General features: G+C 37.3%; 1 protein-coding gene and 1 long non-coding RNA gene across 9 annotated transcripts in view; one reads left to right on the top strand and one right to left on the bottom strand.

Moving 5' to 3' along the window:
- The window catches only part of CNTN1 (contactin 1), a 249919-nt gene that overhangs the window by 116595 nt on the left and 116560 nt on the right, over positions 1–16764 (bottom strand). The gene's annotated exons all lie outside the window — the stretch shown is intronic.
- LOC308183801 lies at positions 2152–15017 on the top strand. The gene is made up of 2 exons (XR_013942501.1): positions 2152–11405; positions 12774–15017. It is a non-coding gene; the product is annotated as an uncharacterized lncRNA (long non-coding RNA).

Here is a 16764-nt window from a genome sequence, read left to right as displayed (position 1 = left end):
TAAACCTGCATCACAATGAGTTTCCTACCTTTGCAGTTGACAGTGAATAATAGCAGATTTGGGGATTCATAATACAAATATCAGGAAAGAGCAGCTTATATTACACAGATCACCCACAAGCAAATCCTCAGGCAACTTTAAATGTTCACAGCTCCCAAAATGTCTGGTAGACTGCTTTGCACCACACAGAAATGTACTGGCTTTTTACAAAATACACCACTAGAAATAAAATAAAATAAACCACTCCCTGGCTCAAAATGTTTTTAAAAAGCTTAAATTTAAAAACTTAATTTCAGGTGAAAAGAGAGGTTTACATCAGTATTCTTTAGCACAGGAAACATGGAACTGGCATTTATTTATTGTCACAAACTGGGAGAAATGACATTATCTGAAATATAGAAGCACTTCAAGAATGTTCCGTCCGCTCTGTGGAACTATTCATGCAGAAAATTATTACAGGTTAAAAAAAAAAAAAAAGAGTTGGTAGCAAATAAGATCATGAAAAATAGAGCTTATTAAAGCAAGCAAGCAAGCCCCCAATTCCAAGTGCTTAGGAGACCTCTTGCCAAAAGAACAAACCAACCAACCAACCAAACAAACAAAAAAAGGAGAGAGAGAGGAGAAAAAAAAAAAAAAGATTGTTCACAGAATTCTGCTTCCCAGGTACCATGAAAATGCTTCCCTTATGCTTTCCATAAGGTCTTGGTACTTCCTGCACTGCTCACCATGCCAGGTACTGCTACCATAAATCCCTGTTCTCTCATCCCATGCATGAGGGAAACGTTTGGACTCTTTGCCAAGCTTTTTACCCTTTTTGCCCCATGTTCTCACATGTGTTCTCAGACTACAGCAAGTGCTGACCTCTCATACCAGCCTCTGGCTAGAAAATCTGTCAAAAAATTTGATTAATCTTTGTAAAAATACTGTCTTCTTTTTAGATTGGTTTCCTAAGGATATTAGATTTTAGAAATCATGCTGCATTTATGTGAGCCTCTCTCTGTCCAGCCAACAGTTTCATTTTCCTAAAAAATTTTTACCTCCTTGACCCACTTCAGACAGATTTGACAGAAATCTGTAGGACGTAAACGAGTTAATTTCCTATAAGTGTCTTGACAATGTCTACCTAGGCAAAGACAGGCCTTATAGCACCTAAGGGAAAGGCGGAAACAGTGTACAACCATGGTAACAAAGAGCCTGCACGAGGAAGAGCTCACTCAAGGACGTCTCAACCATGTGAAAGTTTATTTGGGGCTGGTGCTCCAGCATAGATCAGATCACACAGCAACACAGCACACAAAGCCCCAGGAAACCACGTTTCATAAGTTCTGCTGCTCACAAAACTTCTTGTTCACCTTACTTCACAGGATAACAAATTTGATGATGAAATATTGCTCTGTCTACTGTACTGGGCCCAGCCCCATGCCAGGTTCATACCTGTGCACTACAAAGACATGCGGCAGGCAGTGCTTTCAGAAAAATCTCATAGTTAGAACTAACTGGCGTAAGATTCTTTCCAAAGCTACAATTGCAGATTTTTTCTGCTTAGCCTGAGGAGATATTTAAGAGAAGAATTACATTTCCAGGAAATATATACAGAAGTATAAAAAATTGTTTTGAATATATCACACACACAAAAAAATCATGTATATTAATTAAATATTTAAACTTTATTTTGCTCTGCATTAATAGATGAACTTTTAGCTAAATCCACATTAATGATGTAGATGTAGAAGAACATTGTCTTCATGGGTTTCAGTAGAGAAACCATGGCTGCAAAGAGTATAGTTATCATTCAAAGAAAACTTTTTTTTTTACACCATTTATACATTCAATTAGAATCTGTACCACAGAAGAGGAACACTGAAGATTTTAGACGTTATTTTAATGGTACTTTACATATATTTTGAAGAAGAACAAATAATTATACTGCTTGAAAGTCTAATAAGTACTAAGTTGAGTATAACAATACCAAAGTATCTAGCTTAAAATGAGTAATATAAAATCATACCTGAAGTTGGTCTTAAAAGCACTAATTATGTTCTCATCATATGGCTGCAGGTTACTTGGCAAGAAGCCAAACATTTTTTAGCTTCAAAAATGGGGTCTATATAGAAGATGACCTCTAAAATTCACCTGATTTCAGCTTGAATATTAAGATGCAAGATTTTGTTTTATCAACGTATCTCCAACTTTCAAAAAATGTACTAATATTATTTTTGAAGGAGACTAGAAGTATGTCTAGACTGTACGCCAGTCTACAACCATTTTTCTCCATAAACCTCTGCAACTTCTTACCGTTGACTTAGGAGTTTGGCTCTGTGCTTAACACCAGTTCTGACTGCAGGCGGGTGTGTGGCTGTGGATAACACTGCTAGGAAAACAACCAAGGTAAGAGAAAGGGTTGTGAGAAGTCTCCCCTGAGGACTCCACTTATTTCTCCTCCATTTACAGAGGTAGATGTCTATGTGCACGTACTCACAAACATAAGAATGGATTGGCAGCTAAGAAACAAAAGGATTTGTATGTTTGTGCGTGTACGAAATGTGAGTGGGTTGTTGTGTGGCAGGCTGTGTGTGTAAACAAGGACCATCGTGAGTCTGTGTGCATGCGTGCCCATGCTGGGGAAGTGGTCTGAACAAAGGGTGGTGGTGGCTGGGAGGACACTCAATACACCTTCCCTGGCATGTCCTGTGGAGCACCCCACTCTTGTGGGCCAACAGATTGCATGACCTCCCTCTAAAAGGAAACAAAGAGCTGACCGTGTACACAAGGGAAAGAAGACTCAGAATAGGTAATTTTTGGAGACCATAACAATTTGCATCACATACAATGAGGTAATTGAGAGCCATTCTGAATTAATTGCATCCAAAAGTTTAGTACATTTAAGATGGCATTTTCTGAAGAAAACTCTAATTCTCACTTTGAAGAGACACTACCATTCTGTGCATGTCTTCAGGAAATAAAATGAAATGAAGAGTTTAAAACCTTGCTGTGCTCTGTGTCCAGCAAGAAGTTTATTGCCAGACGAACTTCAAGTTCCATTTGCAAAGCCAGAGACAAACTCCAGGACAATCGCTGAGGCATTATGCATGCTTTTGTAGTCTGGTGGCAAGTTTCCTATGTCGTGAAAGCAGCTGGGGACTGCTCAGTTCCAAATGCCCTAATGCCAAGATTGTTTGTCCCAGTTTCAGTAAGTTACAGTGAAATAAAGCAGACACAGACACTATATTTCGTAGCTTTTTGCATTGGGAAAGCCTACCAACCATTATGTGTGAAAATGGCTTTCATCACAAAGGTTGTTGCTTAAAAGAAAATTTTAGGGATATCCGTCACTTGACATTGTCTACTGCTAGTCTGCAAGACCTTCTGTAATACCCCTACTGCTGAACCACCTGCAAAAGTATATATAGATAATAAAACATTCCCAAGAAAAATATTTGTTTTGTCTATTCAATATCCAACTTGCCTGTAAAATTTCGTCATTATATTTGACAATATAATGTCAAATAGTCTTAGAAATATTCTATCTTTACTCATACTAACAGGCAGAATTATTCTTTTCTTACAAGTCTAAAAACCTTAAGGGAAAACAATGATGGAGAGAAGACTATCCTCTTTTAGAATCATAGAATCATTCAAGTTGGAAAAGACCTCTAACATCATCTAGTCCAACCTTTAAACATCACCTTTTATATGATATGCTGCCACATACATAATTGTCATTATTATAAATATCTGTAGTGCTTAGTTCAAGAAATAAATATGCAACCACAGTGGCATTCATTCAGTGCATCCACAGCAACACTGATTCATTTAATGGTCCTGCTGCTTCTTGCTTCTGAAGCTTAAGTTTTCAGTGCGGCCTAGGCAGACTGAAAATCTTCATAAAGTTCTTTGGTGTGTTTTGCTCCAAAATGTCATGTCATTTTAAAAATTCTGCTACAGTCCCTATCTTTTCAGGGATAACTAAGAATTCAGCACACATGGTTCTGCTTCTTGTGGTTCTTTGTATTATCATCCTACTTATCTCCATCAACATTACGTCCCTTATTTAACACCATATCAGACTGGTTAAGCATGAAGACCTGGCCAACTGTTTTACTAGGAAAAGTGGCCATATTAACATGAATCTTTATTTAATAGAAGAAATAATAATAAAGAATAATATAGTAACATTATAATATGATATAATATATAAATAAAAATAAATAAAACATAATATATAAATAAAATATAATGTTATAACATAATAATAGAAAGAAGAAACCTATTGCTGTATAGATAATTAGTACAAGGCCTTTTAGTTCTCTCTTGAGCCTCTAACTTTTCCATCCACTCTGTAGTGAAGGATTTCCCATGCACATCTCTCTTCAAATGTCTCAGAAGAGTAACTGCTTATCTTGCAAAAGCACAATAAAAAGGTTCATCTCTACAACTGAAAATACAATACCTTCATGAGATTAAATCAGAACTCTATCCATTTCATGCACTGTACAAGGTCACAAAATTCCCCAAAGATAAACTGCCTTAGGACATATATCTTTCTTCAGTGCAATGAAAGTGTGACAGATTCACATGAACCCACACATTGCCTCAACAAAGCAAGTTGTAATTTTTGTAGAGATGAATTAAAATTCTGTTCAGGATGATCACCTGCCTTGCAAATGCCAAAACAAACCCCAAACAAATAGAAAAAATATATTAGTAATGGAAGTTAGATCCTACAGCCTGTTTTGTTCTGGTCTCCAGCAATAAGAAAGATGAAATATTTCCTTAACCCACCACCAGCACAAGCTCCAGAATGAAGTAACCTGACTTACCCTATTGTAGCTGCCAAGCCCTGACAGGCCAGTGCCTGCTTCAAATACTTCATTTCCAGAGGACCAATTCTCACTGTTCTGCCAGGAATTGATTGTGGCAGTCACAAGCCAACATAGGGCTTTGTCACGAAAGGGCATTTTCTAAAGGAAGAAAGCCCAGGGGGCTGGGCATCCAAGATGGGACAAGACATACCTTATACACTTGTTGCAGTATAACCTCTCTTTTTCCATAGGGGAGATAGTTGTGATGTCTTTACAACCCACTTCTTCTCTATGGTTCTCTATGGTTCATCAGATATGGTAGTCATAGAATCATTAAGGTTGGAAAAGACCTCCAAGATCATGTGGTCCAACCGTCCCCCAACCACCAATGTCACCCACTAAACCACGTCCCTAAGCACCACGTCCAACCTTTCCTTAAACACTCCGAGGGATGGTAACTCCACCACCTCCCTGGTTAATCTGTTCCAATGCCTGACAACTCTTTCTGAGAAGAAATTTCTTCTAATTTCCAACCTAAACCTCCCCTGGCACAACTTGAGGCCATGATGATCTATTTACAGGATCTTGAGGATAAGTCTATCAGACACTCCAGTAAAATTCACACTTCTCCAGTTTACTCTGTTGAACTGCTCAGTGATGACAAAAGTCTGCCCGTGTCAACCTCCTGTGGTTTGGTGGACCTACAGCCCCCAAAGCAATGTCAATTACAAGCACATTATTGCTAGGTCGCACTAGAAGCCAAAGTCCTCAGTGGGTTAGACATAGTAGAGGAAACACTGGTGGCAATTCTGCCCTAATTCTCTCTTAACATCTCCTGAAGAAGAGAAAAACATGGCCAAAGTGTGCTATCTGCTGTAGTCAACACCATCAGGTAATTGTGATGGTGTTTTCTGGGATGGGACTCCTCCATTTCTACGGTACAGATTAATGTACTGCTGCAAATGGTATCAAAGTTCACCACATAGATAAAAGAATCTCTAATCTTTCCCTGCCTCAGCTTTATTCCCCTCAATTATTCAGAACTGTTCACATTCGGACTTCTATTTTATTTTATTATCACTGGCACAGCCAGATGAAATTGGCACCTTACAGTGATCTTTATTCATAATCGTTTAGACTGAATTTGAACACTGAGTCATAGCTAAACTGATCTGAATAGGGCTTTGTTCGTTTAAGCTGGAGGATGAACAGCTCCAGAAGTGGAGCACAGAGTCCATTCCATTCCTACTTTTATTTTCAGTATTAGTGTCATTGCTCAGCAGCATCCAGTAACTCATTCATGTACTGTTTCCACCAAAATTATTTACAGGAGTAATTTCAGTAGAGTGTAGCTGTTAGGCAATTATCTCTTTTATGAAGAAGAATTTGAGAATGTTTGAGAGAGATGAGTCTGAAGAATAGCATAAGGTATTTCAATAATTAACTATCATAAAATGGAAATTTCCATAAGGGTCAGTGAGGAATAAAGCGTAGCATACACCATACAAACTGTATGCAGTGAACACTACTTAATAAATCAATATAGAATGGCAATTTTTCCTGAAGTTGGCTTAATCCGGAAAGGGGCTGAACAGCAACTATTCCTACCAAACCACAACTTCCAATGATGCTCATAATCTGGCATTTCATTCCTATGGTGTCAGTAGTAGCTACAGATGTTCAACACCTTTTAAGTAGTCCTTTGTCACTGTAAATGATCTGATTGCTTTCATTTTAATATGTGTCTGGCTATAACATGAGCTTCTGATGAATGAATGAAAATACAGAGTAAATGCTATAGTAAATTGTACTTTTAAGGAATACATTTAGCTGATCTAAGAAATTAAAGGAATCACAACCATAGAGACTATCTTTGCTGGTGAATCTGGTGCTTTTATTTTTCCTTAGAACTAAAATTTCTGTATGCATATTTTCTTTTTACTTTCCTTTTTGCTTTCTTTTCACATTTTTTACATTCCTCCACTAAATTTATCTGTTACCATGAAGACAACTGAATCTAACAGAATCAGCCAAGAAAACAACACTAACAGCTGGATAATTTAGAAATGTACCTAAATTGTTATAAGGCCTTAGTTTGTGGTTTTTACACATGAAGTTTGCTTAGTCAGGAAATGCTTGCTCTGCTTCATTCGAAAATGCATAGGACACTGGCTATCACTGTAATTGTGCTATAAACAATAAGTACAAACCATAAGACTTGCTACAGAAGTTGTAATGTCCTAGAATGATATAGTAGCAATTTGCCGGCTCTGTGAACTTAGTGAAAAAAATGCTGCACTATATTAAAATACCTATTCAAAACAATCAGTCAAGTGGTTTGAAAATGTAATCAAAACAGTTAATGGTGCTAAATGTAGGTTATTTTATTTGTTTGTTTTACAAACTAATCAAGTTAATGACTGGGAAATCACACTTTAATGGCTGATTTTTTGAATACATCTATTTTTATGGTTGCATAATCTAGAAACAGAGATCAATACCCTGAAGCACATCCTGAAGCCCTGATATGACAAACCTAGGAGCACAAACATTCAAGACACCTTCTATAGCTGGAGGACAGAAATCTGCCTATCTAGAAAACAGGTCAGTCTACCTAAGACCTAAACCTCTTAGTAGGTACCTGACTTCTTTTCACTTGCCCCGTCTTAGAGGAGCAAAGCAGAATTTACATCTAGCTCATGCACCTCACTTAGATGTCTAGTCAGGTGTGATGAGCCTGGGCCCTGGCTCTTAACATCTTGCTGCATTAACAGTGATATCTGTATCTTCTATTGCTTTATAGGAGTAAGCCAGCTAAGAGTAAGACAAAGTACTTACAAAAAGCATAGCTCTCAAACTGTATCTCATTTACAACACTTAGTGCCTTTTTACAGTCCCAGCTATGGGCGCTGCATAGCCTCAGAAAAGAAGACGACATTCAGCAAAACAATGATGTTGAAAAATGGGAATAAAGATAACGGCATCTCGCTTTGCAGGACTGCTGCTTCATGAATATCTCAGAAAAATTATATCTCAGGGGAAAACACAAATAAAATCCTTTAATTTCTGTTGTAGCTGCCACTTCCAGTTTTTGCTGTTGTTTTGTTTGTTTGATTATCTAATGAAAAATTCTACAGAAAACAATATTCTTAGTTCTACTGCTTCAAGTGTACAGACCTAACACTAAGCTTCTGGGAGAATAATCTAGCATTTAACTAAAATAATTCTGCTCTCATTTACTTCACCAACAGGAAAGACCAACCTCAGAGCTGCTAAAATTATTTTTTTAAATGTATGCAATTTAAAAATGAGTCAGTCTTTCTAATTGCTATAACACGTCTAGAGGGCAGCTAAATGGCAGACGCGTATTATTGCCATGAATATATCTTCTAGTATTTGTGACAATTAACATTCTTACCGCATTTGTCTTCTGCCAGTGCTGACACTACCAAGGGACAACACTGAGCATGACCTGTTACAAACCTGATTTAAGATCGGATGAACACTTTTTAACCAGCTTAGATTTAAGACTTCCTTTACATATTATTTTACTTGCTACAGGTCTCAGATAATTTTACTTCACAGTAAAGTGTTAAAAATGAAACTAAGTGGAAGGATACATGGTTTCAGCTTTTTTTTTGTCAACAGTACAAATAAACATGAATTCATTCCTAATAAGCACTGCAGGAAGTCAACCATACAATCTTAATGATCCTAGAGTCTTTTTCTAAAGTATACAGCTTGTAATCTCAAGCAGATTCCAGAATACTGTGTCAATTAGATATCATGCAGAGCAACAAAAAAAACAGTGCCAGCTGGAGGCATTCATTGAACCTCATCGTCAATTCAGCAATAGAAAAAATTCTACTAAAATGAAAACAATAAAACAAAGATAAGCTGAATTGGGTTAGGAAGTAAAACAATCCTGAGTTGCCAACTTAAAATGGCTGAGTATTAAAAACCTTTGGATAATCTATGAATTAACAGATTTGGGATTGTCTAACTGGATGTCACCGCCGGATGTCACTACTGCTTGAAAAAAAGCCACTGCATAAACATTTATCAGGCTGCACAGATTGTAAAGGGCAGTATTGGGAATTACAAATACTCTCATGCTCACGAAGGGCAGTATTGGGAATTACAAATACTCTCACGCTCACGTCTTTAGTTTGCTTTTCACTTTTATCATCTGTCCAACTTACTTCACAGGTTGAAATAGTTTTGTAAGACTCAGTAACACTTGAAGAAGTGAAGGAAGAAAAAGTAATTTTACAGCTAGCAACCATTGCAGTTATCCTAATCCTAACACCATGTTTTGTTTTGCTTTAAAGTAGGTATACCTGGAATATACTCTGGAATAACATATTTTATATTTACTTGTGTCTACTCAGCACCAAGTTGAAAATTTCACTGTTGTATGCTATCATCTTCATGTTTTACCATACCATGAACTTATTGGCTAGTTAAAATGGGATACACACTTACCACAAATCTAAATAGCAAATTTCTGCAATAGATGTATTCCAACAGCTGAGGCTGGAAACCATCAACATTCAAACATCTACTGTCATCTTGTTTCTGAACTCAGTCATGATACAGGCTTACTTTCACCTACAAGGATATAGCTATAATGAAAATGAAATCTTCATATTGATCAGATTATTTACTTCAGTCCAGTGGCAAATCTGCAGAGAAGGGAAAAAGTCTAACTGTATTGAAGCATCCTTCTTTGCTGACTGAAGCTCTGTGAGGAGAAAAAAAAAAAAAAAGAGCAATGGATACCAGAGATCTGCATGAATCCTCTGTCCAGACATTGCAGGTCTTAGTTCCATGACAAATATTCTCTCCTCCCAGCTTCTCTTCTTGTGGATTAAGAAGCATTAAAAGAAGAGAAATAAACTTTAGAAATAATGGGTTGGTTTTCACAATGGAACAAGGCTACCAGTGGATCCCTCAGATATTTTGCTGTTTAACTATCCATGAGTGGAATGGAAATGGAGAGCATACTGAGATGAGGAAGACTGCCGAAGATACACTTTTCAAGGCAGTAAGATCTAAGCTGCCTGTGAAGAATTACAGAAGGATATCATGGTACTAAGCAACTGAAGGTAAAATGGTAAAACAGCAGATGCAACTCACTACTGATAATAGAAAGTGACAAACATTGGGAAAAATGATTGTATATACAGAAAAATAGAGACTAGATTAGTCATTACCACTCAAAATATGTTCTAGCATGAGTAAATTTTCTGAAAATACCAATCTAGCTTTCAGCAGTGGTCAAAAAGACATCTATAACTTGGGTCACGTTGTTGTAGCTCCAATGACTTCTTGACAAAGGCAGCAGCAGTTTCAAAATGAGTGATACCTCACACAGGTGGAAAAAAATAACAAGCTTTCAGACACTCTAACTCTCTTTTGGCTCTTAGCAGCTGCAGCATTCTTCAAAGCTTACTACAAGCTGAGAACAATCATTTTGAGTTCAACTTAACTATGTCATGCAGTTAAACCATGGTGAGCAGTTAGGGGGTGTTAAGTATGCTACCTTTAATGGACAGCTTTAAATGAGCTTTCTGAATGCCATGTGTGAACTTGCTTTGATGTAGAAAGAAGCCTCACACTGTCTTATATCCACAGATGCCACATACAACCTTCCCAGGACAGCTATAAAGAAAAATCACTTAAGAGTAACAACCCACATGGAAAAATGATTTTAACTCATTTATTTTTTTCCCCCAGAACATCTGCTCCTGTTGCTCAAGTAGTCCCTCAGCATGGTTAAGCTCCTCATTTGGATCAGGTTCTCCCCACACAAACATCTGCTGCCTCTGGAACCAGCTCATGCTGAGACACAAATGCAAAGCTTGATGGCCATCTTCGCAACCAACCAACCAGAAAACAAACAAATAAACAAAAAAAGGCCCTTCAGACAATGTGATACACTTGGTGCGATGTACCAAACCTTACCACATGCGCCTATACTGCTGACACTAAACTACCATGATTCAAAAGAACAAACCTGTTCTTGATAAAAGATAGAAACACCTAGTCATCAATGGGAAAGCACACCTTACAAAAGAACTGTTTCTCCTCTGATGTCTCAGCATTGACAATCTGAGATCTGCCAGACATATTCTGAAGATAAGCCTCAGATAAAGAATTCATACACAGAATGTCTTGGACTCAGTAGGGTTATTAGCTTTTTGGGCTATATTAAATTCTCAGCTAGCAAACTCCACCACGTTCTTGAAGCAGTAATTTGCCTCTCTTTACCATAACAACCAATGACCTAATCACTTTTTTTTTTTGTTAAATACTTCCACCTTATACCACAGGTGGGAGTTTTTTTCTCCCTGTTAGTCTAATTGATTTAAACACCAAACCTGAACTCAAAACAACTGTTCTCAGCTTGCATTTAGCTTCTAAGACTGACATTTGTAATTCACGAATTATTATGAAAAGATCTAATGACAGAAAAAAATCATTGTTCTCCTTGGTAAGTCTGTTCTGTGCCCACGTTTTTTATACAGGTGTCACTACGGCCATTCTTTCTCAAAGAGGGGAAAAAAGCAGAAATCATACAGATGGAGAAGAGGACTAGAGGTATGGAACATCTTCCACACAAGTACTACATAAACCCGTACTTCTTCTTTCACAAAAGAACTGGTTGACATTAGGAAGTCCTTCACCTTGTGAATGATGCAGAGAAAATGAAGAGAATGAGTATTTACTGTATGTTGTAATACAATCAGAATGTGCCATACAATGAACACAAACACGCTCCCTATAATTCACACTCCTTCAGGTTTTTTCAGATGGACAACAGGCTACAGGCAAACTCAGCATGCACAGAGAGACACATTGCTAAGACTATAGTGACACCACCTTCTCCTTGCTCATTTAGCAAATGGTTACTCCAATTTCTGTAATCTTGACATTTTTTCAGATTTATTTGTTTTCTACTCCTCCAATAAAGGAATGGCTATTGCTCATGGCAGCCATAGCGAGGTCACTTGCTGCGGATTGGGAAGTGAAAACTGGCTGCAATTACTGGGTGTCAGCACAAGTACTCTTCCTCTTCACTTAAGCAACTGAATTGTTGCTCTCAATTTCATGTATTCAGATTTTCCCTGGCACACTAAATGTTTGCATAAAGTAATTACATCTGCTCCTCTGTCCCAAAAAGTTAGAGAGGGAAGAAAAATAATAATAATAAAAAAAGATAATGTTTTTATTGTTTTTCACCTAAGTTTTATGCATTTAATTCTACTGATGTTTCACCTAAGTTTTATGCATTTAATTCTACTGATGTTTCAATTAATAATTTAAAAGCTATTCTGATTTTTTAAGGTTTTCTCTAGTAATTTGTAAATTTTGCCCCCAAAACACTGCAGCTTTAAAAAATACTCCTCAAAACCTACTGCACTGCTTGTAGACTTAGAATAAACAACTTGAGACTCATGATTAAGAATACTAATTGATTTCATACACCATAGTTCATTTATATGTATTATGCCTAATAAATTTACCATAACAAATTAATACAAATACATTAAAATATATTCTTCTGTATCATAGTAGTAGTTAAGCTACAACTGAGATATATTGTGAGAGACTTCTTTATAGCATTTCTCTGTGCACAGACTAAAAATCTAAATATTTTTAGAGTCCTGTATTCTATATTATTTTGCAGACATTGACACTGCATCTTTAGTAACAGTAAACTAATTAATAGGAATTAATACACAGTATATAATAGTATTTTTTTTTCTTCAAAAATTCTAAACAAATTAAGGTATTGATGTATGTTCTGAGAAAAAGCAGTGATTTTTCTTTTAAAAATGAAATATTTTATGGAATGGTAAGTCAAAACTGAATATATATTCTTGTAATTTTTTAGGTGTGATATATACATTCTTGTAATTTGTGGTGTGATATATCAGTGAAGGTTAGTTGTTGTTTTTTTAACAGGAAATCATGCCTCCGCCTCCCAGCTCTGCTGGAGTCCTTTGAAGGAGCCAACAAGAATGTCAACTCAGTGCTCATTAACAGTGGAAAAAAAATTGCTAAGTGTTACTCAGAAAGAAACACAGAACGCAGCAGCAAATGTTGCACTGCCATTCCGTAGATGCCTGAAGTCCCCATCCTGAGCATCGTGATCAGGTCTGCTCTTTTCATTCCCCTCCTCTCAACGACGATGTAGGTGGAAAGAAACCAGTGCCAGATCTGGGTCTATACCCAAAGCAGTGAGGAAGAGCAGGCACAGAAGACCCGATAGACACACAGCAGGCACTTTGAGTGTTTCATTCCCAGATAGCTCTCATGTGGTGCCAGAACCAAGCACTCGTTGTCAGTGCCTCCCTCAGCCCAGGGATTCAGCTCTCCATGAGGGAAGACCTGGTTGTACGACCAGAGCCTGGCTGTGTGACCACAGCTCAAGTTTACTCAAAGTGTTTGGAAGGTGTCAAACAGTATGTGGCCTAAAACTACGTGAGGTAAGAGAAGTAAAGCACAGACAGCAGCGTAATTGTTGAGAAGGTAAAAGATAGCAGCTCAGTGGTTCAAGGGGAAAAGCGATGATACTGAATGGTTTAAACCCAGAAGACAAAAAGCAGAAAACAGAAGATGGCTACTCAGCAACACTGAGGATCATTCTGATCCAAGTGAAAAGGGAGGCTAATCACCTCCCTGTGTGGCTGACGCCACATGGAGTATCTTTTTTCAGAGTGGTAGCTTGTAGCTTTTTAGTCCTATATATTGCATATATTAAATAATGCTTCATATTCCTTCATTGCGTATATACTGCTCACAGAGTCTCTTGAGGACCAGGTTACTCAAGCAACGTGTCCCAAGGAGAGGTTTCATTAAAAACAAAGATGCATGTGGAGCACAAGTTCCACTTTAGCTTCATCAAAAGAAATTTAGTTTGTGTGATCTCTGCAGTTTTACAGTAAAAGGGGAAAATCTGGGGAGCTGCATTGAAAGCTCACTCCATATGAGCAACACATGTACTATGGGTCTTACCACTAATTATGTAAGGATGTCAACATTTTTTGAATGACTTCTAAAACAAATACGCAAACATGCAACACAGAAATCTTTAAAATTCTATCAAGCACAAAAATGGCAGCTGTGATTTGGGAATTCCCAAGTAACAAATGGCTAGGGACAGACAGAACATCACAGGAGTATACTATGCTATCTTTTCCCTCTTCTTATACTCTTTCTTCAGTAAATATTTGAAACTCCTGCAAACAAAATGGCCAGATGGACCATCCTTAAAATTATAAGTGCGATTTCTGTTTGTGCTCAGAATTTTGCTTATTTTTGTGTTCTCACCACTCACAAACAAGTAAATCTTACATGCATGCCCCTTTGAATAAAAAAGAAATGAGCAGTAGTTTTCTGTTACCATCTTCTCTCTTCTTCCTATTGCAAAATATGAGCTTTCTTGGAAGCTTCTTTGATTTTCCTTTGTCCAGTAGCACTGCCATCTTGCTTACCCAGAGGGATGAATGTTCTCAAGTACTGCATAAATATTAGCTACTGTAATATACATTTTATAAAAAAAAAAAAAAAAAAAAAAAAAAAAAAAAAGTAAAGTTGTAAAATACAGTAAAACAATCAAAATGTCAATGTCGGGCAAATTTTGGATAATCAGGCATCTTGGTTTAGCCACAGTTAGAATGAAATATATTTCTCTACCCTGACAACTCAAAGACTGTCTTCCAGAGACAACTGCCTTTCAACACGGAATATTGTTATACTTTCTTACTGGTCACTGTGTGCTACAATGACAAAATCAACTTAACTCTATCCACTCTTCTGTATTCATCAGAGGCTTAAGCATCGAGCATCGTGACAAAATGTCAGGCATGCAGCATTGTTTTTCATCTCTCAGGAACTCAGGCCTGTTACAGAATTTTTTTAAATTTGATTACATGAGCTCTCTGGGAAAAAAAGTATCAGGAAGAGAACAATAGGGCATCAACTCCACCAGGGAACTCTGAGTACTTCTGCATTAAAATAGGAATAATGATGGCTGCATACGGTGTCTCAAACAGTGCCATATACTGTAAAGCAATTGCAATTATTCTTTGGCTGCATGAAGCTTATTTGAAGGTGCACAGTATGCCCTTGATTAAGGACGTGCCTTCAGAACACCTTTTATAGTGAAATTAGCCATGTATAGACAACATCTTTCTAAGATATGTATTTTGTCTGTTGGAGGAAGAAAAAAAAAAGAATGTCATTTGCTCTAGTAATTTCAAAGTCAATCAAATGACTTCAGGACACCAGAATTCATTTGCTCTGATAAGAGCCCACTCCTTGTGAACTTCAAATCTATTCTTCTACCTGTAGAAGATTTAGCGCTCTGCCATAATTTTGTAGGAAGGAAAATATGGTTGTTGTTTTTTATTATTATTATTTTTTTAGTTTCCCGATTATCAAAGAATGACAAACTTATTTCAGCTTTGAATGAAGACCAGAAGCAAAGACATTTGCATAAGAGGAATTCATGAAAGGAAACATCATGGGGCTGGAAAGGTGGGAATGCTTGCATTGCCCTAGCAGTAGAGCTCACAAATGATCCAGCATCAGGTATAACGTGTAGCTCATGTTTTTGTAAAACAAAATTAGTTGCAAATGCAATCTCACATACACTGTTTCAATCTCTAGAGGTCTAAAGGTGACAGAGTAATTCATTTACATCAGATATGCATCACTGTAAGGCTTCCATTTTGTATTTGCCACTTCTTCTAGCCTATCAATTTTCTAATGATGTCTCATATTTTCCTATGCAGTTTTGGCAATGTTGTTAGATTTGTGTGTAACTAAGAAAATGAATCTTTAACTTATAATTTTAAAGCAGGAACAATTTTGAGTTATTTAAGTTCTGTAACATTTTAATTCCTCGAAGTTTTATCATCAAGAATATGCATAGATTAGTCTTATGAGCAATTTATAACCCACCCAGCCTGCAATTCTGAGAATAATATATTGATGCACTATATAATTTGAGATCAGGGAGGAAAACATCCTAATCTGTACATGCATATAATCACTTGAGGCTCTGTCAGTGCTGGCAGTAGCATAAATCCGCAATTTTGTGATGCAGCAGCTCTGGACTTGAGCCTAGATAACCTACACAGGGTACAGCAGGGAGTAGCAGTGAGGGCTTGAAACGCATTGTGTGCACAGACACTGCACGTTATGGCTACATCACACCCACTGACCAGCATCCCCTGCCTTGAACTTGGAGCCCCATTTGACTTGATTACCACTACAGCGAGGGAGGGCAACTCAGCGTGAGCTCAACTTCTTGTTAGCTTCCTTCTGTATATTGCTAGGCCATTTGGTGATGTGCGGTGTAGACATGCCCTAAATACTTAATGTCTGAGCACCAGCTAATATTCATAGAAAACAGATGGATTGGAGGAGGTTCCAAATGCCTGAAGCTCTTTTCTTTTGCCTCATCCTGCTTCTGTATGGAGTATCTGGCAGCTGCACTGTAATGTTTTCATTTGTTTTGAATTAAATTTCTCTTTGCTCCTGCCCTACCCATTTTTTTTCCATGTTCTGCTTGTGACTCTGCACATGTGTAGTGCCTGTTGTCCCTATGAGTCCTCACCAGTGAATCTGCTTCAGTAAGGCCAGCTGGATTTGGCCTATCACAATATTTATCAATGTGTGGTCTATGGAGATTTTTTAAGCAGCATTTTCAATGATAGATTAATTTCTGTTACCCTCTTCTATACTAGGACTTGCTACAAAAACCCTCTCAAATAAAATAATCCAATCCCTAAAGATTGTATTCCTATGTCTCAAGATAATTTTATAGCTCTTGGAACTTCCTTAAAAAATTAAAATAAATCTGAGAATTGTTCATTAAAAAGTTATATACAAAATGAATGCAAAGTCCCTAAACTCTTTGTGTGCATGTCTGTGTATACACTTCAGT

This window comes from Anser brachyrhynchus, assembly GCF_964034855.1.
Source record: "Anser brachyrhynchus genome assembly, chromosome: 1".
In the NCBI taxonomy this organism is placed as follows: domain Eukaryota; kingdom Metazoa; phylum Chordata; class Aves; order Anseriformes; family Anatidae; genus Anser; species Anser brachyrhynchus.
Note: the sequence above shows the minus strand (reverse complement) of the source record. Positions and strands in the feature narration are given on the sequence as shown.